We start from the raw sequence: 26,865 nt of genomic DNA, 5'->3' as shown, positions 1-26,865 counted from the left end.
AGTTGTAAGACTTTCATTTTTCATATACAAGTCAACAGCCACCTTACATTTACAACCACAAAATACTGTATCTCATGATATAACTTTATTATTTCCCATATATATTTGCTAAAAATGGTTAACTTTATAATTATTTCACACTGTAGAGCAACCAAGCAACGTTCAATTTTGGTATGATGTATTAAGTCTGGTATATACAAAGAAGACATTTATCTAAATCCCACTTAAAAAGGATTTAAACCAATAAATCAGATCAGAGCTGAGGTCTTCCAAACAAATGTAAACAATGAATAACCGTATGGGACAATGTCCTTACTGAGGAATTGTGAACTTTTTATCATATTGGCACTACAAATGGGAACAAATAAAGACGGACAATAGACAATTCAAATAAACCATTATACCGAAGGCCCCGTGGCCTAATGGATAAGGCGTCTGACTTCGGATCAGAATGCGAGTTCGAATCTCGTCGGGGTCGTATACAATTTTGGTGATTTAAAGGTAGTCTCAATGCCCTGTATATACTTCACACTTATAATTACTCCGAATTGTAAAAGGACGGAATTGATATTATATATAGAGTATATATTTTCTCCCTACTTAAATACAGGATAAATTTCATCGCCTTGTACCAAACAAACATGATATTATAATGAGCGGTAAAGCCACCAATCAGAATGTATAGGTTTTGGTAAAACAAGATGAAATATATCCGGTATTAACGTATGAGTAGAAAGGTTGATTTTTTAATGCATACCAAACTCGCACCAGAACTGAAGTTATATGATTAATTTTCTCTTTGGCACTACACGCACCCCAAATGTTTCCCATGACTGAAATGAAAGGCAATTGCTGTATATTTTGTCTAGCTCACAAGTTACTCCTTATTTTTAGTTTTTGCAAGTACATCTATTGTAGGCACACACACTCATACGTCACATGGCATGATGGGAAATCTTATATTGTCACATGTGAAAATATAAGGATATATTTTTTCAAATGAGAAAATCTTTAGCCAAACATTATCTATAGTTCAACATAAGTTTATGTGTCCAGCATATCCCCTAGAAGTGATCCTAAAAAAAACAATCGTCTGCGTCGTAAAATGCAGGACATCACATAATACATAGGATGACGGAATAGAAGACAATAGAAGTTGAAAATGTGGAGTGAGAGACAAAAGGAATTTGGGATTGATTAAAACCTTGATATAGAAATTACACCAAGTAACCTACAAGATTATGGTTTGTCGTAATGATATGTGTGCACTCCCGTTGGGATTTATATACAGCATTTATCAAATATACAAAGTTGCAAACCATATCGGTATTATACAGTAACGTTTCTGGGTTACGTGGTATATATAATGTGATGTATTTAATGTTTTGTTCTTAAAACATACTAGTGTGTTCTAAAAATACATTATTATTAATTAATTATGAAAATGTTAACAGGTTCTTCTCTCTCTCTCTCTCTCTCCATACTATTGCATCAAGATAGGGCTAAAATCTATGAAATGACGAGCGAAGAGGATTTTCATTTGTGTTTGTGTCATTCTACGATGTCCCTGGACTTTGAATCATGGCAAAAGTTGTCAAACCGACCAAAGAACGAGAGAGAGAGAGAGAGAGAGAGAGAGAGAGAGAGAGAGAGAGTTAGTTTTAAAGTGAAATCGACTAGCGAGAGTAAATCTTAACTCCTTTCAAAGGGCAGATATATGTATTTGTTTGTGATATAAATAAAATATATGTACAGTACTTACGCTGTATCAATGAGATGCCAATCGTTGTAAAGTTTTTCATTAAAAGGAAACTCGGCACTCCTCGGTTCCGTTTAATGAAAAAATGTTTACATCTCCTTGTATATCATTGATACAGCATCCGTACCACACACACACACACACACACACACACACAGTTGATATAAATTCGTTATAATGCGTTATATATCTTGTATCATGATGTATGACTGATTTGCACTTGAATAATGACATTTGTCTTACAACCGCAATTAAACGTATATCACAATATGACTTGATTCTTTCCCATTGATTATGTCATTAAATTGGTTCCCTAATATGTCAACAGTGAGGAGCAGCCCAAGAAAATTTCTAAATTTGGATATGATGTCCTAAGTTTGGTATATACCTGGAATCTCTTTAATGTCAACCTGATCCGGTTGTAAAGTATTCCAACCAAAGGCTCAGATAAGATCTCAATTTGTTACAAACAAAATCAAACGATGAGCTACCTAAGAGAACAATACGACTTTTTTGGTTGGATTTTGACCGTTTAGGGTACTGCACGTTCGAATCATTACGAACACATAACTGAACCTACGGTTGTTGATGGAAGGCCCCGTGGCCTAATGGATAAGGCGTCTGACTTCGGATCAGAAGATTGCGAGTTCGAATCTCGTCGGGGTCGTCTAAAGTTTTGGTGTGTTACATTATAGTCTCAATGCCCTATATTTACTGCACATCTTTAACATCTCCGAATTGTAAAAAGACGGAACTGATATTATATATAGAGTATATTTTTTTCCCTACTTTAATACCGGATACATTTCATCGCCGGGTACCTAAAATCATCATTTTACAAGATGAAATGTATCCGGTATTAACGTATCAAAAGAAAAGTATTTTTTATTACATACCACAAGTGCTCCTAGAACTGAAGTTTATAAGATTAACTCTCTCTTCGGCACGACAAGCACCCCCACCCACTTTTCGTAAATGCACCTCCCTACCACAGCCTGATAATAAAATTATACGTTTCTTACGAAAGCGGCAGTACTGCCTTAACATGTTCTGCCACAGGAAAATGACATTTTTTTCATTTTGTAAACTATTTGACCTAACTGAAAACAATCCATCTCCGATTCATAAAATGCGTCACAAAGGGATTTTGTCATTGTCGTCAAGGAAGTAAGGGGAAATAACTTCAACGAGACGCAAACAGCTTCTGGTAAGATTGTATTATCAGTGATTAATTTCTAGATATTTATTCTAGCTCACAAGGTACTCCTTATTTTATGATGTTGCAGGTATAACTATTGTAGGCACATACACTCATACGCCGCATGGCATGATGGATAATCTTATAGTGTCACGTGTGAAACTATAAGGATATATTTTTCAAATGTGAAAATATTAGGATATATTTTTCAAATGAGAAAATCTTTAGCCAAACATTATCTATAGTTCAAATTAAGTTTATGATAAAATAGAAAAGTGCATAATAAAAAGAGCTCGAATGAGTTAAATTTCAAATATTTGAAGCCCAGCATATCCCATCGAAGTAATCCTAAAAAGTAATCGTCTGCGTCGGAAAATACTGAGCATCATATAATGCATAGCTGACATATCAGAAGAACATATAGGTTGAAAATGACACTAAGGTCCACGTTTACAAAGAGGAATTGTCGACAATGCAAGGTATGCAAGTAAATCCAACTGAACAAATCTTTGACTAATATTAACATAGTTTTTAAAATTTTTTTAATTTTATTAAGTTTTTATTTTTAACTGGAAATCAATCATTAGTAGAAACGTTATGAATTAATGTGTTGGAACAAGAATGGGCAAGTCGATTCAAAAAGTGATAGAAAGTATAATCGAGTTTGTATGTTACAAATTTACATTAATAACAACTTCTGCATCATTTGTCATTACGAAACATTTCATGCGATGGAACAGGAACCGCAAAACATTTTTATTTTAGATTCTAATAAATTGATTGTGAACATGACATGTATAGTACGCAAACCGTCCCAAAATATAAACCAATTAATCGTTGCTACTAGGTCATCCATTGTAGACGCTTGAGGCAAGTGAAGAGATATTAGGCACGATCCAAAAGTTCATAGCTGAGAGGATTTTCTAGTATATTTTTCAACATGTATTCACAATTTCCTGGTTTAACCCATATTGTGCATTTTATGTCCCCCCACCCCACCCCCACAAACGTCATGAGAGTTGAATTTAACATGCACTTACTCACAACACCACCATCACCACCAAATCTCTCAGCACCAACATTTTCTCGTATCGTATCTATTGCTACGTAACAGCATGATTTTGTAATCAATACTTGCTAATTTCTATCTGACATTGCTACACCTTTGTTTGATATCAATATGTAATTACAGAGTATCGCATTCAGGATTTTTTCCATTGATCGTCTTTCATTCATGTTGCAAGTCACAGTGTCTATGCAAAAGGTATTGTTAATGAGGAGACAGCTGACGCTTTTGGTTGCTGCTTTATCCATGAATATCTTGATATTGTATTATATTGCATTATATAATAGATTTGGCATTTTTGTCAATTCTACCAAATTTCGTGATTATCGACTGGGTTTATCTGTGCCAATTCTACATGAAATAAATCGGACTTCATCACGTGTTGACATCTGCAAGTGTGTTTCTGTTCTGTCATTGAATGTTTGAAATCATAATGTGGGGAGAATATGAAGTCCTTCAATAACAATTATCAAAACAGACGCTGTGGAATATAATGTTTATTTCATCTTATGTGCAGTAGGGAGGACACAGCTGCACTTGGAATATAGTCGAAATTACAGTACAGTTTTGACATATGTAATCAAGCCTGAGACCCCATACAGATTTGAAATGTGTAATCAAGCTTGAGACCCCATGACATAGATCATGTAATCCGGATTTTCAGATCTAATAAAGTTAATTTTGAGGAAATTCAGGGTGTTAAACTATAAGTATGTGTTTTGCCGTTCTTATTACCAGCTAAAAGGACAGTTTGTGCATTGTCGCTTGCATGTTATTTGTAAGGACATTGTCTTGCGTCTATCTCTAGCTTAAATCCGAAATATTGCATCAAAAAGTTAATGCGGCATGTCGCAAAATAGCTTGTTTGTGGCGGTCCACGAAACATATACTTTAGTTCATTCAGTTGGTCTACTTGATCCAGAGAAAAATAAAACAAATCAAAAGTGCTGACGTCTGCGTCCACTGTTTGTAAAAGTAAAGAATGAATAACCACATGGGACAATGTCTTTATTGTGTAATTGTGAGCTTTAAATGATACTGGCACTACAAATGGGAGCAAATAAAAACGGACAATAGACAATTCAAATAAATATATTTACCGAAGGCCCCGTGGCCTAATGGATAAGGCGTCTGACTTCGGATCAGAAGATTGCGAGTTCGAATCTCGTCGGGGTCGTATACATTTTTGGTGAGTTACAGGTAGTCTCAATGCCCTATATATACTTCACACTTATAATAACTCCGAATTGTAAAAGGACGGAATTGATATTATATATAGAGCATATTTTTTCCCTTACTTAAATACCGGATAAATTTCATCGCCTTGTACCAAAAAGCATAATATTATAATGAGCGGTAAAGCCACCAGTCAGAATGTATAGGTTTTGGTAAAACAAGATGAAATATATCCGGTATTTTTAACGTATGAATAGAAAAGTTGATTTTTTAATGCATACCAAACTCGCTCCAGGACTGAAGTTATAAGAATAATTCTCTCTTTGGCACTACACGCAGCACATATCTATTCCATGACTGAAATGTAAGGCAATTGCTATATATTTTGTCTAGCTCACAAGCTACTCCTTATTTTTTGTTTTTACAAGTACAACTATTGTAGGCACACACACTCATACGTCACATGGCATGATGGGAAATCTTATATTGTCACATGTGAAAATATAAGGATATATTTTTCAAATGAGAAAATCTTAAGCCAAACATTATCTATAGTTCAGCTTAAGTTTATGTGTCCAGCATATCCCCTAGAAGTGATCCAGAAAACAACAATTGTCTGCGTCGTAAAATGCAGGACATCATATAATACATAGGATATAGGAATTACACCAAGTAACCTACAAAAATATGGTATGTCGTAAGGATGTGTGTGCACTTTCTTTGAGATTTATCTACAGTATTTATCAAATATACAAAGTTGCAAACCATATCGGTATTATACGGTAAAGTTTCTGGGTTACGTGGTACATATAATGTGATGTATTTAATGTTTTGTTCTTAAAACATACTAGTGTGTTCTAAAAATACATTTTTATTAATTAATTATCAAAATGTTAACAGGTTTCTCTATCTCTCTCTCTCCCTCCCTCTCTCTCTCTCTCTCTCTCTCTCTCTCTCTCTCTCTCTCTCTCTCTCTCTCCTGACCATCGCATCAAGATATGGGCCAAAATCTATGAAATGACGAGCGAAGAGGATTCTCATTTGTGTTTTTGTCATTCTACGATGTCCCTGGACTTTGAATCATGGCAAAAGTTGTCAAACCGACCAAAGAACGAGAGAGAGAGAGAGAGAGAGAGAGAGAGTTAGTTTTAAAGTGAAATCGACTAGCGAGAGTAAATCTTAACTCCTTTCAAAGGGAAAATATTTGTATTTGTTTGTGATATAAATAAAATATATGTACAGTACTTACGCTGTATCAATGAGATGCCAATCGTTGTAAAGTTTTTCATTAAAAGGAAACTCGGCACTCCTCGGTTCCGTTTAATGAAAAAATGTTTACATCTCCTTGTATATCATTGATACAGCGTCCGTACTAGACACACACACACACACACACACACACACACACACACACAGTTGATATAAATTCGTTATAATGCGTTATATATCTTGTATCAGAATGTATGACTGATTTGCACTTGAATAATGACATTTGTCTTACAACCGCAATTAAACGTACATCACAATATGACTTGATTCTTTCCCATTGATTATGTCATTAAATTGGTTCCCTAATATGTCGACAGTGAGGAGCAGCCCAAGAAAATTTCTAAATTTGGATATGATGTCCTAAGTTTGGTATATACCTGGAATCTCTTTAATGTCAACCTGATCCGGTTGTAAAGTATTCCAACCAAAGGCTCAGATAAGATCTCAATTTGTTACAAACAAAATCAAACAATGAGCTACCTAAGAGAACAATACGACTTTTTTGGTTGGATTTTGACCGTTTAGGGTACTGCACGTTCGAATCATTACGAACACATAACTGAACCTACGTTTGTTGATGGAAGGCCCCGTGGCCTAATGGATAAGGCGTCTGACTTCGGATCAGAAGATTGCGAGTTCGAATCTCGTCGGGGTCGTTTAAAGTTTTGGTGTGTTACATTATAGTCTCAATGCTCTATATTTACTGCACATGTTTAACATCTCCGAATTGTAAAAAGACGGAATTGATATTATATATAGAGTATATTTATTTCCCTACTTTAATACCGGATACATTTCATCGCCGGGTACCTAAAATCATCATTTTACAAGATGAAATGTATCCAGTATTAACGTATGAAAAGAAAAGTATTTTTTATTACATACCACACTTGCTCCTAGAACTGAAGTTGATAAGATTAACTCTCTCTTCGGCAAGACAAGCACCCCCACCCACTTTTCGTAAATGCACCTCCCTACCACAGCCTGATAATAAAATTATACGTTTCTTACGAAAGCGGCAGTACTGCCTTAACATGTTCTGCCACAGGAAAATGACATTTTTTTCATTTTGTAAACTATTTGACCTAACTGAAAACAATCCATCTCCGATTCATAAAATGCGTCACAAAGGGATTTTGTCATTGTCGTCAAGGAAGTAAGGGGAAATAACTTCAACGAGACGCAAACAGCTTCTGGTAAAATTGTATTATCAGTGATTAATTTCTAGATATTTATTCTAGCTCACAAGGTACTCCTTATTTTATGATGTTGCAGGTATAACTATTGTAGGCACATACACTCATACGCCACATGGCATGATGGATAATCTTATAGTGTCACATGTGAAACTATAAGGATATATTTTTCAAATGTGAAAATATTAGGATATATTTTTCAAATGAGAAAATCTTTAGCCAAACATTATCTATAGTTCAAATTAAGTTTATGATAAAATAGAAAAGTGCATAATAAAAAGAGCTCGAATGAGTTAAATTTCAAATATTTGAAGCCCAGCATATCCCATCGAAGTAATCCTAAAAAGTAATCGTCTGCGTCGGAAAATACTGAGCATCATATAATGCATAGCTGACATATCAGAAGAACATATAGGTTGAAAATGACACTAAGGTCCACGTTTACAAAGAGGAATTGTCGACAATGCAAGGTATGCAAGTAAATCCAACTGAACAAATCTTTGACTAATATTAACATATTTTTTAAAAAATTTTTAATTTTATTAAGTTTTTATTTTTAACTGGAAATCAATCATTAGTAGAAACGTTATGAATTAATGTGTTAGAACAAGAATGGGCAAGTCGATTCAAAAAGTGATAGAAAGTATAATCGAGTTTGTATGTTACAAATTTACATTAATAACAACTTCTGCATCATTTGTCATTACGAAACATTTCATGCGATGGAACAGGAACCGCAAAACATTTTTATTTTAGATTCTAATAAATTGATTGTGAACATGACATGTATAGTACGCAAACCGTCCCAAAATATAAACCAATTAATCGTTGCTACTAGGTCATCCATTGTAGACGCTTGAGGCAAGTGAAGAGATATTAGGCACGATCCAAAAGTTCATAGCTGAGAGGATTTTCTAGTATATTTTTCAACATGTATTCACAATTTCCTGGTTTAACCCATATTGTGCATTTTATGTCCCCCCACCCCACCCCCACAAACGTCATGAGAGTTGAATTTAACATGCACTTACTCACAACACCACCATCACCACCAAATCTCTCAGCACCAACATTTTCTCGTATCGTATCTATTGCTACGTAACAGCATGATTTTGTAATCAATACTTGCTAATTTCTATCTGACATTGCTACACCTTTGTTTGATATCAATATGTAATTACAGAGTATCGCATTCAGGATTTTTTCCATTGATCGTCTTTCATTCATGTTGCAAGTCACAGTGTCTATGCAAAAGGTATTGTTAATGAGGAGACAGCTGACGCTTTTGATTGCTGCTTTATCCATGAATATCTTGATATTGTATTATATTGCATTATATAATAGATTTGGCATTTTTGTCAATTCTACCAAATTTCGTGATTATCGACTGGGTTTATCTGTGCCAATTCTACATGAAATAAATCGGACTTCATCACGTGTTGACATCTGCAAGTGTGTTTCTGTTCTGTCATTGAATGTTTGAAATCATAATGTGGGGAGAATATGAAGTCCTTCAATAACAATTATCAAAACAGACGCTGTGGAATATAATGTTTATTTCATCTTTTGTGCAGTAGGGAGGACACAGCTGCACTTGGAATATAGTCGAAATTACAGTACAGTTTTGACATATGTAATCAAGCTTGAGACCCCATACAGATTTGAAATGTGTAATCAAGCTTGAGACCCCATGACATAGATCATGTAATCCGGATTTTCAGATCTAATAAAGTTAATTTTGAGGAAATTCAGGGTGTTAAACTATAAGTATGTGTTTTGCCGTTCTTATTACCAGCTAAAAGGACAGTTTGTGCATTGTCGCTTGCATGTTATTTGTAAGGACATTGTCTTGCGTCTATCTCTAGCTTAAATCCGAAATATTGCATCAAAAAGTTAATGCGGAATGTCGCAAAATAGCTTGTTTGTGGCGGTCCACGAAACATATACTTTAGTTCATTCAGTTGGTCTACTTGATCCAGAGAAAAATAAAACAAATCAAAAGTGCTGACGTCTGCGTCCACTGTTTGTAAAAGTAAAGAATGAATAACCACATGGGACAATGTCTTTATTGTGTAATTGTGAGCTTTAAATGATACTGGCACTACAAATGGGAGCAAATAAAAACGGACAATAGACAATTCAAATAAATATATTTACCGAAGGCCCCGTGGCCTAATGGATAAGGCGTCTGACTTCGGATCAGAAGATTGCGAGCTCGAATCTCGTCGGGGTCGTATACATTTTTGGTGAGTTGCAGGTAGTCTCAATGCCCTATATATACTTCACACTTATAATAACTCCGAATTGTAAAAGGACGGAATTGATATTATATATAGAGCATATTTTTTCCCTTACTTAAATACCGGATAAATTTCATCGCCTTGTACCAAAAAGCATAATATTATAATGAGCGGTAAAGCCACCAGTCAGAATGTATAGGTTTTGGTAAAACAAGATGAAATATATCCGGTATTAACGTATGAATAGAAAAGTTGATTTTTTAATGCATACCAAACTCGCTCCAGGACTGAAGTTATAAGAATAATTCTCTCTTTGGCACTACACGCAGCACATATCTATTCCATGACTGAAATGTAAGGCAATTGCTATATATTTTGTCTAGCTCACAAACTACGCCTTAGTTTTTGTTTTTACAAGTACAACTATTGTAGGCACACGCACTCATACGTCACATGGCATGATGGGAAATCTTATATTGTCACATGTGAAAATATAAGGATATATTTTTCAAATGAGAAAATCTTAAGCCAAACATTATCTATAGTTCAGCTTAAGTTTATGTGTCCAGCATATCCCCTAGAAGTGATACAGAAAACAACAATTGTCTGCGTCGTAAAATGCAGGACATCATATAATACATAGGATATAGGAATTACACCAAGTAACCTACAAAAATATGGTATGTCGTAAGGATGTGTGTGCACTTTCTTTGAGATTTATCTACAGTATTTATCAAATATACAAAGTTGCAAACCATATCGGTATTATACGGTAAAGTTTCTGGGTTACGTGGTACATATAATGTGATGTATTTAATGTTTTGTTCTTAAAACATACTAGTGTGTTCTAAAAATACATTTTTATTAATTAATTATGAAAATGTTAACAGGTTTCTCTCTCTCTCTCTCCCTCCCTCTCTCTCTCTCTCTCTCTCTCTCTCTCTCTCTCTCTCTCTCTCTCTCCTGACCGTCGCATCAAGATATGGGCCAAAATCTATGAAATGACGAGCGAAGAGGATTTTCATTTGTGTTTTTGTCATTCTACGATGTCCCTGGACTTTGAATCATGGCAAAAGTTGTCAAACCGACCAAAGAACGAGAGAGAGAGAGAGAGAGAGAGAGAGAGAGAGAGTTAGTTTTAAAGTGAAATCGACTAGCGAGAGTAAATCTTAACTCCTTTCAAAGGGAAAATATTTGTATTTGTTTGTGATATAAATAAAATATATGTACAGTACTTACGCTGTATCAATGAGATGCCAATCGTTGTAAAGTTTTTCATTAAAAGGAAACTCGGCACTCCTCGGTTCCGTTTAATGAAAAAATGTTTACATCTCCTTGTATATCATTGATACAGCGTCGGTACTACACACACACACACACACACACACACACACACAGTTGATATAAATTCGTTATAATGCGTTATATATCTTGTATCAGAATGTATGACTGATTTGCACTTGAATAATGACTTTTGTCTTACAACCGCAATTAAACGTATATCACAATATGACTTGATTCTTTCCCATTGATTATGTCATTAAATTGGTTCCCTAATATGTCAACAGTGAGGAGCAGCCCAAGAAAATTTCTAAATTTGGATATGATGTCCTAAGTTCGGTATATACCTGGAATCTCTTTAATGTCAACCTGATCCGGTTGTAAAGTATTCCAACCAAAGGCTCAGATAAGATCTCAATTTGTTACAAACAAAATCAAACGATGAGCTACCTAAGAGAACAATACGACTTTTTTGGTTGGATTTTGACCATTTAGGGTACTGCACGTTCGAATCATTACGAACACATAACTGAACCTACGGTTGTTGATGGAAGGCCCCGTGGCCTAATGGATAAGGCGTCTGACTTCGGATCAGAAGATTGCGAGTTCGAATCTCGTCGGGGTCCTTTAAAGTTTTCGTGTGTTACATTATAGTCTCAATGCCCTATATTTACTGCACATCTTTAACATCTCCGAATTGTAAAAAGACGGAATTGATATTATATATAGAGTATATTTATTTCCCTACTTTAATACCGGATACATTTCATCGCCGGGTACCTAAAATCATCATTTTACAAGATGAAATGTATCCGGCATTAACGTATGAAAAGAAAAGTATTTTTTATTACATACCACACTTGCTCCTAGAACTGAAGTTTATAAGATTAACTCTCTCTTCGGCAAGACAAGCACCCCCACCCACTTTTCGTAAATGCACCTCCCTACCACAGCCTGATAATAAAATTATACGTTTCTTACGAAAGCGGCAGTACTGCCTTAACATGTTCTGCCACAGGAAAATGACATTTTTTTCATTTTGTAAACTATTTGACCTAACTGAAAACAATCCATCTCCGATTCATAAAATGCGTCACAAAGGGATTTTGTCATTGTCGTCAAGGAAGTAAGGGGAACTAACTTCAACGAGACGCAAACAGCTTCTGGTAAAATTGTATTATCAGTGATTAATTTCTAGATATTTATTCTAGCTCACAAGGTACTCCTTATTTTATGATGTTGCAGGTATAACTATTGTAGGCACATACACTCATACGCCGCATGGCATGATGGATAATCTTATAGTGTCACATGTGAAACTATAAGGATATATTTTTCAAATGTGAAAATATTAGGATATATTTTTCAAATGAGAAAATCTTTAGCCAAACATTATCTATAGTTCAAATTAAGTTTATGATAAAATAGAAAAGTGCATAATAAAAAGAGCTCGAATGAGTTAAATTTCAAATATTTGAAGCCCAGCATATCCCATCGAAGTAATCCTAAAAAGTAATCGTCTGCGTCGGAAAATACTGAGCATCATATAATGCATAGCTGACATATCAGAAGAACATATAGGTTGAAAATGACACTAAGGTCCACGTTTACAAAGAGGAATTGTCGACAATGCAAGGTATGCAAGTAAATCCAACTGAACAAATCTTTGACTAATATTAACATATTTTTTAAAATTTTTTTAATTTTATTAAGTTTTTATTTTTAACTGGAAATCAATCATTAGTAGAAACGTTATGAATTAATGTGTTGGAACAAGAATGGGCAAGTCGATTCAAAAAGTGATAGAAAGTATAATCGAGTTTGTATGTTACAAATTTACATTAATAACAACTTCTGCATCATTTGTCATTACGAAACATTTCATGCGATGGAACAGGAACCGCAAAACATTTTTATTTTAGATTCTAATAAATTGATTGTGAACATGACATGTATAGTACGCAAACCGTCCCAAAATATAAACCAATTAATCGTTGCTACTAGGTCATCCATTGTAGACGCTTGAGGCAAGTGAAGAGATATTAGGCACGATCCAAAAGTTCATAGCTGAGAGGATTTTCTAGTATATTTTTCAACATGTATTCACAATTTCCTGGTTTAACCCATATTGTGCATTTTATGTCCCCCCACCCCACCCCCACAAACGTCATGAGAGTTGAATTTAACATGCACTTACTCACAACACCACCATCACCACCAAATCTCTCAGCACCAACATTTTCTCGTATCGTATCTATTGCTACGTAACAGCATGATTTTGTAATCAATACTTGCTAATTTCTATCTGACATTGCTACACCTTTGTTTGATATCAATATGTAATTACAGAGTATCGCATTCAGGATTTTTTCCATTGATCGTCTTTCATTCATGTTGCAAGTCACAGTGTCTATGCAAAAGGTATTGTTAATGAGGAGACAGCTGACGCTTTTGATTGCTGCTTTATCCATGAATATCTTGATATTGTATTATATTGCATTATATAATAGATTTGGCATTTTTGTCAATTCTACCAAATTTCGTGATTATAGACTGGGTTTATCTGTGCCAATTCTACATGAAATAAATCGGACTTCATCACGTGTTGACATCTGCAAGTGTGTTTCTGTTCTGTCATTGAATGTTTGAAATCATAATGTGGGGAGAATATGAAGTCCTTCAATAACAGTTATCAAAACAGACGCTGTGGAATATAATGTTTATTTCATCTTATGTGCAGTAGGGAGGACACAGCTGCACTTGGAATATAGTCGAAATTACAGTACAGTTTTGACATATGTAATCAAGCCTGAGACCCCATACAGATTTGAAATGTGTAATCAAGCTTGAGACCCCATGACATAGATCATGTAATCCGGATTTTCAGATCTAATAAAGTTAATTTTGAGGAAATTCAGGGTGTTAAACTATAAGTATGTGTTTTGCCATTCTTATTACCAGCTAAAAGGACAGTTTGTGCATTGTCGCTTGCATGTTATTTGTAAGGACATTGTCTTGCGTCTATCTCTAGCTTAAATCCGAAATATTGCATCAAAAAGTTAATGCGGAATGTCGCAAAATAGCTTGTTTGTGGCGGTCCACGAAACATATACTTTAGTTCATTCAGTTGGTCTACTTGATCCAGAGGAAAATAAAACAAATCAAAAGTGCTGACGTCTGCGTCCACTGTTTGTAAAAGTAAAGAATGAATAACCACATGGGACAATGTCTTTATTGTGTAATTGTGAGCTTTAAATGATACTGGCATTACAAATGGGAGCAAATAAAAACGGACAATAGACAATTCAAATAAATATATTTACCGAAGGCCCCGTGGCCTAATGGATAAGGCGTCTGACTTCGGATCAGAAGATTGCGAGTTCGAATCTCGTCGGGGTCGTATACATTTTTGGTGAGTTACAGGTAGTCTCAATGCCCTATATATACTTCACACTTATAATAACTCCGAATTGTAAAAGGACGGAATTGATATTATATATAGAGCATATTTTTTCCCTTACTTAAATACCGGATAAATTTCATCGCCTTGTACCAAAAAGCATAATATTATAATGAGCGGTAAAGCCACCAGTCAGAATGTATAGGTTTTGGTAAAACAAGATGAAATATATCCGGTATTAACGTATGAATAGAAAAGTTGATTTTTTAATGCATACCAAACTCGCTCCAGGACTGAAGTTATAAGAATAATTCTCTCTTTGGCACTACACGCAGCACATATCTATTCCATGACTGAAATGTAAGGCAATTGCTATATATTTTGTCTAGCTCACAAGCTACTCCTTATTTTTTGTTTTTACAAGTACAACTATTGTAGGCACACGCACTCATACGTCACATGGCATGATGGGAAATCTTATATTGTCACATGTGAAAATATAAGGATATATTTTTCAAATGAGAAAATCTTAAGCCAAACATTATCTATAGTTCAGCTTAAGTTTATGTGTCCAGCATATCCCCTAGAAGTGATCCAGAAAACAACAATTGTCTGCGTCGTAAAATGCAGGACATCATATAATACATAGGATATAGGAATTACACCAAGTAACCTACAAAAATATGGTATGTCGTAAGGATGTGTGTGCACTTTCTTTGAGATTTATCTACAGTATTTATCAAATATACAAAGTTGCAAACCATATCGGTATTATACAGTAAAGTTTCTGGGTTACGTGGTACATATAATGTGATGTATTTAATGTTTTGTTCTTAAAACATACTAGTGTGTTCTAAAAATACATTTTTATTAATTAATTATGAAAATGTTAACAGGTTTCTCTATCTCTCTCTCTCCCTCCCTAACTCTCTCTCTCTCTCTCTCTCTCTCTCTCTCTCTCTCTCTCCTGACCGTCGCATCAAGATATGGGCCAAAATCTATGAAATGACGAGCGAAGAGGATTTTCATTTGTGTTTTTGTCATTCTACGATGTCCCTGGACATTGAATCATGGCAAAAGTTGTCAAACCGACCAAAGAACGAGAGAGAGAGAGAGAGAGAGAGAGAGAGAGAGAGAGAGAGTTAGTTTTAAAGTGAAATCGACTAGCGAGAGTAAATCTTAACTCCTTTCAAAGGGAAAATATTTGTATTTGTTTGTGATATAAATAAAATATATGTACAGTACTTACGCTGTATCAATGAGATGCCAATCGTTGTAAAGTTTTTCATTAAAAGGAAACTCGGCACTCCTCGGTTCCGTTTAATGAAAAAATGTTTACATCTCCTTGTATATCATTGATACAGCGTCCGTACCACACACACACACACACACACACACACACACACAGTTGATATAAATTCGTTATAATGCGTTATATATCTTGTATCAGAATGTATGACTGATTTGCACTTGAATAATGACATTTGTCTTACAACCGCAATTAAACGTACATCACAATATGACTTGATTCTTTCCCATTGATTATGTCATTAAATTGGTTCCCTAATATGTCGACAGTGAGGAGCAGCCCAAGAAAATTTCTAAATTTGGATATGATGTCCTAAGTTTGGTATATACCTGGAATCTCTTTAATGTCAACCTGATCCGGTTGTAAAGTATTCCAACCAAAGGCTCAGATAAGATCTCAATTTGTTACAAACAAAATCAAACAATGAGCTACCTAAGAGAACAATACGACTTTTTTGGTTGGATTTTGACCGTTTAGGGTACTGCACGTTCGAATCATTACGAACACATAACTGAACCTACGTTTGTTGATGGAAGGCCCCGTGGCCTAATGGATAAGGCGTCTGACTTCGGATCAGAAGATTGCGAGTTCGAATCTCGTCGGGGTCGTTTAAAGTTTTGGTGTGTTACATTATAGTCTCAATGCTCTATATTTACTGCACATGTTTAACATCTCCGAATTGTAAAAAGACGGAATTGATATTATATATAGAGTATATTTATTTCCCTACTTTAATACCGGATACATTTCATCGCCGGGTACCTAAAATCATCATTTTACAAGATGAAATGTATCCGGTATTAACGTATGAAAAGAAAAGTATTTTTTATTACATACCACACTTGCTCCTAGAACTGAAGTTGATAAGATTAACTCTCTCTTCGGCAAGACAAGCACCCCCACCCACTTTTCGTAAATGCACCTCCCTACCACAGCCTGATAATAAAATTATACGTTTCTTACGAAAGCGGCAGTACTGCCTTAACATGTTCTGCCACAGGAAAATGACATTTTTTTCATTTTGTAAACTATTTGACCTAACTGAAAACAATCCATCTCCGATTCATAAAATGCGTCACAAAGGGATTTTGTCATTGTCGTCAAGGAAGTAAGGGGAAATAACTTCAACGAGACGCAAACAGCTTCTGGTAAAATTGTATTATCAGTGATTAATTTCTAGATATTTATTCTAGCTCACAAGGTACTCCTTATTTTATGATGTTGCAGGTATAACTATTGTAGGCACATACACTCATACGCCACATGGCATGATGGATAATCTTATAGTGTCACATGTGAAACTATAAGGATATATTTTTCAAATGTGAAAATATTAGGATATATTTTTCAAATGAGAAAATCTTTAGCCAAACATTATCTATAGTTCAAATTAAGTTTATGATAAAATAGAAAAGTGCATAATAAAAAGAGCTCGAATGAGTTAAATTTCAAATATTTGAAGCCCAGCATATCCCATCGAAGTAATCCTAAAAAGTAATCGTCTGCGTCGGAAAATACTGAGCATCATATAATGCATAGCTGACATATCAGAAGAACATATAGGTTGAAAATGACACTAAGGTCCACGTTTACAAAGAGGAATTGTCGACAATGCAAGGTATGCAAGTAAATCCAACTGAACAAATCTTTGACTAATATTAACATATTTTTTAAAAATTTTTTAATTTTATTAAGTTTTTATTTTTAACTGGAAATCAATCATTAGTAGAAACGTTATGAATTAATGTGTTAGAACAAGAATGGGCAAGTCGATTCAAAAAGTGATAGAAAGTATAATCGAGTTTGTATGTTACAAATTTACATTAATAACAACTTCTGCATCATTTGTCATTACGAAACATTTCATGCGATGGAACAGGAACCGCAAAACATTTTTATTTTAGATTCTAATAAATTGATTGTGAACATGACATGTATAGTACGCAAACCGTCCCAAAATATAAACCAATTAATCGTTGCTACTAGGTCATCCATTGTAGACGCTTGAGGCAAGTGAAGAGATATTAGGCACGATCCAAAAGTTCATAGCTGAGAGGATTTTCTAGTATATTTTTCAACATGTATTCACAATTTCCTGGTTTAACCCATATTGTGCATTTTATGTCCCCCCACCCCACCCCCACAAACGTCATGAGAGTTGAATTTAACATGCACTTACTCACAACACCACCATCACCACCAAATCTCTCAGCACCAACATTTTCTCGTATCGTATCTATTGCTACGTAACAGCATGATTTTGTAATCAATACTTGCTAATTTCTATCTGACATTGCTACACCTTTGTTTGATATCAATATGTAATTACAGAGTATCGCATTCAGGATTTTTTCCATTGATCGTCTTTCATTCATGTTGCAAGTCACAGTGTCTATGCAAAAGGTATTGTTAATGAGGAGACAGCTGACGCTTTTGATTGCTGCTTTATCCATGAATATCTTGATATTGTATTATATTGCATTATATAATAGATTTGGCATTTTTGTCAATTCTACCAAATTTCGTGATTATCGACTGGGTTTATCTGTGCCAATTCTACATGAAATAAATCGGACTTCATCACGTGTTGACATCTGCAAGTGTGTTTCTGTTCTGTCATTGAATGTTTGAAATCATAATGTGGGGAGAATATGAAGTCCTTCAATAACAATTATCAAAACAGACGCTGTGGAATATAATGTTTATTTCATCTTATGTGCAGTAGGGAGGACACAGCTGCACTTGGAATATAGTCGAAATTACAGTACAGTTTTGACATATGTAATCAAGCTTGAGACCCCATACAGATTTGAAATGTGTAATCAAGCTTGAGACCCCATGACATAGATCATGTAATCCGGATTTTCAGATCTAATAAAGTTAATTTTGAGGAAATTCAGGGTGTTAAACTATAAGTATGTGTTTTGCCGTTCTTATTACCAGCTAAAAGGACAGTTTGTGCATTGTCGCTTGCATGTTATTTGTAAGGACATTGTCTTGCGTCTATCTCTAGCTTAAATCCGAAATATTGCATCAAAAAGTTAATGCGGAATGTCGCAAAATAGCTTGTTTGTGGCGGTCCACGAAACATATGCTTTAGTTCATTCAGTTGGTCTACTTGATCCAGAGAAAAATAAAACAAATCAAAAGTGCTGACGTCTGCGTCCACTGTTTGTAAAAGTAAAGAATGAATAACCACATGGGACAATGTCTTTATTGTGTAATTGTGAGCTTTAAATGATACTGGCATTACAAATGGGAGCAAATAAAAACGGACAATAGACAATTCAAATAAATATATTTACCGAAGGCCCCGTGGCCTAATGGATAAGGCGTCTGACTTCGGATCAGAAGATTGCGAGTTCGAATCTCGTCGGGGTCGTACACATTTTTGGTGAGTTGCAGGTAGTCTCAATGCCCTATATATACTTCACACTTATAATAACTCCGAATTGTAAAAGGACGGAATTGATATTATATATAGAGCATATTTTTTCCCTTACTTAAATACCGGATAAATTTCATCGCCTTGTACCAAAAAGCATAATATTATAATGAGCGGTAAAGCCACCAGTCAGAATGTATAGGTTTTGGTAAAACAAGATGAAATATATCCGGTATTAACGTATGAATAGAAAAGTTGATTTTTTAATGCATACCAAACTCGCTCCAGGACTGAAGTTATAAGAATAATTCTCTCTTTGGCACTACACGCAGCACATATCTATTCCATGACTGAAATGTAAGGCAATTGCTATATATTTTGTCTAGCTCACAAGCTACGCCTTAGTTTTTGTTTTTACAAGTACAACTATTGTAGGCACACGCACTCATACGTCACATGGCATGATGGGAAATCTTATATTGTCACATGTGAAAATATAAGGATATATTTTTCAAATGAGAAAATCTTAAGCCAAACATTATCTATAGTTCAGCTTAAGTTTATGTGTCCAGCATATCCCCTAGAAGTGATCCAGAAAACAACAATTGTCTGCGTCGTAAAATGCAGGACATCATATAATACATAGGATATAGGAATTACACCAAGTAACCTACAAAAATATGGTATGTCGTAAGGATGTGTGTGCACTTTCTTTGAGATTTATCTACAGTATTTATCAAATATACAAAGTTGCAAACCATATCGGTATTATACGGTAAAGTTTCTGGGTTACGTGGTACATATAATGTGATGTATTTAATGTTTTGTTCTTAAAACATACTAGTGTGTTCTGAAAATACATTTTTATTAATTAATTATGAAAATGTTAACAGGTTTCTCTCTCTCTCTCTCCCTCTCTCTCTCTCTCTCTCTCTCTCTCTCTCTCTCTCTCTCTCCTGACCGTCGCATCAAGATATGGGCCAAAATCTATGAAATGACGAGCGAAGAGGATCTTCATTTGTGTTTTTGTCATTCTACGATGTCCCTGGACGTTGAATCATGGCAAAAGTTGTCAAACCGACCAAAGAACGAGAGAGAGAGAGAGAGAGAGAGAGAGAGAGAGAGAGTTAGTTTTAAAGTGAAATCGACTAGCGAGAGTAAATCTTAACTCCTTTCAAAGGGAAAATATTTGTATTTGTTTGTGATATAAATAAAATATATGTACAGTACTTACGCTGTATCAATGAGATGCCAATCGTTGTAAAGTTTTTCATTAAAAGGAAACTCGGCACTCCTCGGTTCCGTTTAATGAAAAAATGTTTACATCTCCTTGTATATCATTGATACAGCGTCCGTACTACACACACACACACACACACACACACACACACACACACAGTTGATATAAATTCGTTATAATGCGTTATATATCTTGTATCAGAATGTATGACTGATTTGCACTTGAATAATGACATTTGTCTTACAACCGCAATTAAACGTATATCACAATATGACTTGATTCTTTCCCATTGATTATGTCATTAAATTGGTTCCCTAATATGTCAACAGTGAGGAGCAGCCCAAGAAAATTTCTAAATTTGGATATGATGTCCTAAGTTCGGTATATACCTGGAATCTCTTTAATGTCAACCTGATCCGGTTGTAAAGTATTCCAACCAAAGGCTCAGATAAGATCTCAATTTGTTACAAACAAAATCAAACGATGAGCTACCTAAGAGAACAATACGACTTTTTTGGTTGGATTTTGACCGTTTAGGGTACTGCACGTTCGAATCATTACGAACACATAACTGAACCTACGGTTGTTGATGGAAGGCCCCGTGGCCTAATGGATAAGGCGTCTGACTTCGGATCAGAAGATTGCGAGTTCGAATCTCGTCGGGGTCGTTTAAAGTTTTGGTGTGTTACATTATAGTCTCAATGCCCTATATTTACTGCACATCTTTAACATCTCCGAATTGTAAAAAGACGGAATTGATATTATATATAGAGTATATTTATTTCCCTACTTTAATACCGGATACATTTCATCGCCGGGTACCTAAAATCATCATTTTACAAGATGAAATGTATCCGGTATTAACGTATGAAAAGAAAAGTATTTTTTATTACATACCACACTTGCTCCTAGAACTGAAGTTGATAAGATTAACTCTCTCTTCGGCACGACAAGCACCCCCACCCACTTTTCGTAAATGCACCTCCCTACCACAGCCTGATAATAAAATTATACGTTTCTTACGAAAGCGGCAGTACTGCCTTAACATGTTCTGCCACAGGAAAATGACATTTTTTTCATTTTGTAAACTATTTGACCTAACTGAAAACAATCCATCTCCGATTCATAAAATGCGTCACAAAGGGATTTTGTCATTGTCGTCAAGGAAGTAAGGGGAAATAACTTCAACGAGACGCAAACAGCTTCTGGTAAAATTGTATTATCAGTGATTAATTTCTAGATATTTATTCTAGCTCACAAGGTACTCCTTATTTTATGATGTTGCAGGTATAACTATTGTAGGCACATACACTCATACGCCGCATGGCATGATGGATAATCTTATAGTGTCACATGTGAAACTATAAGGATATATTTTTCAAATGTGAAAATATTAGGATATATTTTTCAAATGAGAAAATCTTTAGCCAAACATTATCTATAGTTCAAATTAAGTTTATGATAAAATAGAAAAGTGCATAATAAAAAGAGCTCGAATGAGTTAAATTTCAAATATTTGAAGCCCAGCATATCCCATCGAAGTAATCCTAAAAAGTAATCGTCTGCGTCGGAAAATACTGAGCATCATATAATGCATAGCTGACATATCAGAAGAACATATAGGTTGAAAATGACACTAAGGTCCACGTTTACAAAGAGGAATTGTCGACAATGCAGGGTATGAAAGTAAATCCAACTGAACAAATCTTTGACAAATATTAACATATTTTTTAAATTTTTTAAATTTTTTAAAGTTTTTATTTTTAACTGGAAATCAATCATTAGTAGAAACGTTATGAATTAATGTGTTGGAACAAGAATGGACAAGTCGATTCAAAAAGTGATAGAAAGTATAATCGAGTTTGTATGTTACAAATTTACATTAATAACAACTTCTGCATCATTTGTCACTACGAAACATTTCATGCGATGGAACAGGAACCGCAAAACATTTTTATTTTAGATTCTAATAAATTGATTGTGAACACGACATGTATAGTACGCAAACCGTCCCAAAATATAAACCAATTAATCGTTGCTACTAGGTCATCCATTGTAGACGCTTGAGGCAAGTGAAGAGATATTAGGCACGATCCAAACGTTCATAGCTGAGAGGATTTTCTAGTATATTTTTCAACATGTATTCACAATTTCCTGGTTTAACCCATATTGTGCATTTTATGTCCCCCCACCCCACCCCCACAAACGTCATGAGAGTTGAATTTAACATGCACTTACTCACAACACCACCATCACCACCAAATCTCTCAGCACCAACATTTTCTCGTATCGTATCTATTGCTAAGTAACAGCATGATTTTGTAATCAATACTTGCTAATTTCTATCTGACATTGCTACACCTTTGTTTGATATCAATATGTAATTACAGAGTATCGCATTCAGGTTTTTTTCCATTGATCGTCTTTCATTCATGTTGCAAGTCACAGTGTCTATGCAAAAGGTATTGTTAATGAGGAGACAGCTGACGCTTTTGATTGCTGCTTTATCCATGAATATCTTGATATTGTATTATATTGCATTATAGAATAGATTTGGCATTTTTGTCAATTCTACCAAATTTCGTGATTATCGACTGGGTTTATCTGTGCCAATTCTACATGAAATAAATCGGACTTCATTACGTGTTGACATCTGCAAGTGTGTTTCTGTTCTGTCATTGAATGTTTGAAATCATAATGTGGGGAGAATATGAAGTCCTTCAATAGCAATTATCAAAACAGACGCTGTGGAATATAATCTTTATTTCATCTTATGTGCAGTAGGAAGGACACAGCTGCACTTGGAATATAGTCGAAATTACAGTACAGTTTTGACATATGTAATCAAGCTTGAGACCCCATGACATAGATCATGTAATCCGGATTTTCAGATCTAATAAAGTTAATTTTGAGGAAATTCAGGGTGTTAAACTATAAGTATGTGTTTTGCCATTCTTATTACCAGCCAAAAAGACAGTTTGTGCATTGTCGCTTGCATGTTATTTGTAAGGACATTGTCTTGCGTCTATCTCTAGCTTAAATCCGAAATATTGCATCAAAAAGTTAATGCGGAATGTCGCAAAATAGCTTGTTTGTGGCGGTCCACGAAACATATACTTTAGTTCATTCAGTTGGTCTACTTGATCCAGAGAAAAATAAAACAAATCAAAAGTGCTGACGTCTGCGTCCACTGTTTGTAAAAGTAAAGAATGAATAACCACATGGGACAATGTCTTTATTGTGTAATTGTGAGCTTTAAATGATACTGGCACTACAAATGGGAGCAAATAAAAACGGACAATAGACAATTCAAATAAATATATTTACCGAAGGCCCCGTGGCCTAATGGATAAAGCGTCTGACTTCGGATCAGAAGATTGCGAGTTCGAATCTCGTCGGGGTCGTATACATTTTTGGTGAGTTACAGGTAGTCTCAATGCCCTATATATACTTCACACTTATAATAACTCCGAATTGTAAAAGGACGGAATTGATATTATATATAGAGCATATTTTTTCCCTTACTTAAATACCGGACAAATTTCATCGCCTTGTACCAAAAAGCATAATATTATAATGAGCGGTAAAGCCACCAGTCAGAATGTATAGGTTTTGGTAAAACAAGATGAAATATATCCGGTATTTTTAACGTATGAATAGAAAAGTTGATTTTTTAATGCATACCAAACTCGCTCCAGGACTGAAGTTATAAGAATAATTCTCTCTTTGGCACTACACGCAGCACATATCTATTCCATGACTGAAATGTAAGGCAATTGCTATATATTTTGTCTAGCTCACAAGCTACTCCTTATTTTTTGTTTTTACAAGTACAACTATTGTAGGCACACACACTCATACGTCACATGGCATGATGGGAAATCTTATATTGTCACATGTGAAAATATAAGGATATATTTTTCAAATGAGAAAATCTTAAGCCAAACATTATCTATAGTTCAACTTAAGTTTATGCGTCCAGCATATCCCCTAGAAGTGATCCAGAAAACAACAATTGTCTGCGTCGTAAAATGCAGGACATCATATAATACATAGGATATAGGAATTACACCAAATAACCTACAAAAATATGGTATGACGTAAGGATGTGTGTGCACTTTCTTTGAGATTTATCTACAGTATTTATCAAATATACAAAGTTGCAAACCATATCGGTATTATACGGTAAAGTTTCTGGGTTACGTGGTACATATAATGTGATGGATTTAATGTTTTGTTCTTAAAACATACTAGTGTGTTCTAAAAATACATTTTTATTAATTAATTATGAAAATGTTAACAGGTTTCTCTATCTCTCTCTCTCCCTCCCTCCCTCTCTCTCTCTCTCTCTCTCTCTCTCTCTCTCTCTCTCGTGACTATCGCATCAAGATGTGGGCCAAAATCTATGAAATGACGAGCGAAGAGGATTTTCATTTGTGTTTTTGTCATTCTACGATGTCCCTGGACTTTGAATCATGGCAAAAGTTGTCAAACCGACCAAAGAACGAGAGGGAGAGAGAGAGAGAGAGAGAGTTAGTTTTAAAGTGAAATCGACTAGCGAGAGTAAATCTTAACTCCTTTCAAAGGGAAAATATTTGTATTTGTTTGTGATATAAATAAAATATATGTACAGTACTTACGCTGTATCAATGAGATGCCAATCGTTGTAAAGTTTTTCATTAAAAGGAAACTCGGCACTCCTCGGTTCCGTTTAATGAAAAAATGTTTACATCTCCTTGTATATCATTGATACAGCGTCCGTACCACACACACACACACACACACACAGTTGATATAAATTCGTTATAATGCGTTATATATCTTGTATCAGAATGTATGACTGATTTGCACTTGAATAATGACATTTGTCTTACAACCGCAATTAAACGTATATCACAATATGACTTGATTCTTTCCCATTGATTATGTCATTAAATTGGTTCCCTAATATGTCAACAGTGAGGAGCAGCCCAAGAAAATTTCTAAATTTGGATATGATGTCCTAAGTTCGGTATATACCTGGAATCTCTTTAATGTCAACCTGATCCGGTTGTAAAGTATTCCAACCAAAGGCTCAGATAAGATCTCAATTTGTTACAAACAAAATCAAACGATGAGCTACCTAAGAGAACAATACGACTTTTTTGGTTGGATTTTGACCGTTTAGGGTACTGCACGTTCGAATCATTACGAACACATAACTGAACCTACGGTTGTTGATGGAAGGCCCCGTGGCCTAATGGATAAGGCGTCTGACTTCGGATCAGAAGATTGCGAGTTCGAATCTCGTCGGGGTCGTTTAAAGTTTTGGTGTGTTACATTATAGTCTCAATGCCCTATATTTACTGCACATCTTTAACATCTCCGAATTGTAAAAAGACGGAATTGATATTATATATAGAGTATATTTATTTCCCTACTTTAATACCGGATACATTTCATCGCCGGGTACCTAAAATCATCATTTTACAAGATGAAATGTATCCGGTATTAACGTATGAAAAGAAAAGTATTTTTTATTACATACCACACTTGCTCCTAGAACTGAAGTTGATAAGATTAACTCTCTCTTCGGCACGACAAGCACCCCCACCCACTTTTCGTAAATGCACCTCCCTACCACAGCCTGATAATAAAATTATACGTTTCTTACGAAAGCGGCAGTACTGCCTTAACATGTTCTGCCACAGGAAAATGACATTTTTTTCATTTTGTAAACTATTTGACCTAACTGAAAACAATCCATCTCCGATTCATAAAATGCGTCACAAAGGGATTTTGTCATTGTCGTCAAGGAAGTAAGGGGAAATAACTTCAACGAGACGCAAACAGCTTCTGGTAAAATTGTATTATCAGTGATTAATTTCTAGATATTTATTCTAGCTCACAAGGTACTCCTTATTTTATGATGTTGCAGGTATAACTATTGTAGGCACATACACTCATACGCCGCATGGCATGATGGATAATCTTATAGTGTCACATGTGAAACTATAAGGATATATTTTTCAAATGTGAAAATATTAGGATATATTTTTCAAATGAGAAAATCTTTAGCCAAACATTATCTATAGTTCAAATTAAGTTTATGATAAAATAGAAAAGTGCATAATAAAAAGAGCTCGAATGAGTTAAATTTCAAATATTTGAAGCCCAGCATATCCCATCGAAGTAATCCTAAAAAGTAATCGTCTGCGTCGGAAAATACTGAGCATCATATAATGCATAGCTGACATATCAGAAGAACATATAGGTTGAAAATGCAACTAAGGTCCACGTTTACAAAGAGGAATTGTCGACAATGCAGGGTATGAAAGTAAATCCAACTGAACAAATCTTTGACTAA

The 26,865-nt window shown here is 34.9% G+C and overlaps 12 non-coding genes across 12 annotated transcripts; all 12 read left to right on the top strand.

The window, feature by feature from the left end:
* The first annotated feature begins 408 nt into the window (after positions 1 to 408).
* On the top strand, positions 409 to 478 carry Trnar-ucg (transfer RNA arginine (anticodon UCG)). The gene has a single exon. It is a non-coding gene; the product is annotated as a tRNA-Arg (tRNA).
* Positions 479 to 2,353: 1,875 nt separating this feature from the next.
* Positions 2,354 to 2,426, top strand: Trnar-ucg (transfer RNA arginine (anticodon UCG)). Its single transcript has one exon. It is a non-coding gene; the product is annotated as a tRNA-Arg (tRNA).
* Positions 2,427 to 5,127: 2,701 nt separating this feature from the next.
* Trnar-ucg (transfer RNA arginine (anticodon UCG)) lies at positions 5,128 to 5,200 on the top strand. The gene has a single exon. It is a non-coding gene; the product is annotated as a tRNA-Arg (tRNA).
* Positions 5,201 to 7,051: 1,851 nt separating this feature from the next.
* On the top strand, positions 7,052 to 7,124 carry Trnar-ucg (transfer RNA arginine (anticodon UCG)). Its single transcript has one exon. It is a non-coding gene; the product is annotated as a tRNA-Arg (tRNA).
* Positions 7,125 to 9,825: 2,701 nt separating this feature from the next.
* Trnar-ucg (transfer RNA arginine (anticodon UCG)) lies at positions 9,826 to 9,898 on the top strand. The gene has a single exon. It is a non-coding gene; the product is annotated as a tRNA-Arg (tRNA).
* Positions 9,899 to 11,738: 1,840 nt separating this feature from the next.
* Positions 11,739 to 11,811, top strand: Trnar-ucg (transfer RNA arginine (anticodon UCG)). Its single transcript has one exon. It is a non-coding gene; the product is annotated as a tRNA-Arg (tRNA).
* A 2,701-nt stretch (positions 11,812 to 14,512) lies between these two features.
* Positions 14,513 to 14,585, top strand: Trnar-ucg (transfer RNA arginine (anticodon UCG)). Its single transcript has one exon. It is a non-coding gene; the product is annotated as a tRNA-Arg (tRNA).
* A 1,844-nt stretch (positions 14,586 to 16,429) lies between these two features.
* Positions 16,430 to 16,502, top strand: Trnar-ucg (transfer RNA arginine (anticodon UCG)). Its single transcript has one exon. It is a non-coding gene; the product is annotated as a tRNA-Arg (tRNA).
* Positions 16,503 to 19,203: 2,701 nt separating this feature from the next.
* On the top strand, positions 19,204 to 19,276 carry Trnar-ucg (transfer RNA arginine (anticodon UCG)). The gene has a single exon. It is a non-coding gene; the product is annotated as a tRNA-Arg (tRNA).
* A 1,838-nt stretch (positions 19,277 to 21,114) lies between these two features.
* On the top strand, positions 21,115 to 21,187 carry Trnar-ucg (transfer RNA arginine (anticodon UCG)). The gene has a single exon. It is a non-coding gene; the product is annotated as a tRNA-Arg (tRNA).
* Positions 21,188 to 23,850: 2,663 nt separating this feature from the next.
* On the top strand, positions 23,851 to 23,923 carry Trnar-ucg (transfer RNA arginine (anticodon UCG)). Its single transcript has one exon. It is a non-coding gene; the product is annotated as a tRNA-Arg (tRNA).
* A 1,821-nt stretch (positions 23,924 to 25,744) lies between these two features.
* Positions 25,745 to 25,817, top strand: Trnar-ucg (transfer RNA arginine (anticodon UCG)). Its single transcript has one exon. It is a non-coding gene; the product is annotated as a tRNA-Arg (tRNA).
* Positions 25,818 to 26,865: the final 1,048 nt, after the last annotated feature.

The sequence above is a fragment of the Sinohyriopsis cumingii genome, chromosome 5, assembly GCF_028554795.1.
Source record: "Sinohyriopsis cumingii isolate HCF-2022 chromosome 5, ASM2855479v2, whole genome shotgun sequence".
Taxonomy (NCBI): domain Eukaryota; kingdom Metazoa; phylum Mollusca; class Bivalvia; order Unionida; family Unionidae; genus Sinohyriopsis; species Sinohyriopsis cumingii.
The sequence above is the reverse complement of the archived record's forward strand: the minus strand, read 5'-3'. Positions and strand labels throughout refer to the sequence as shown.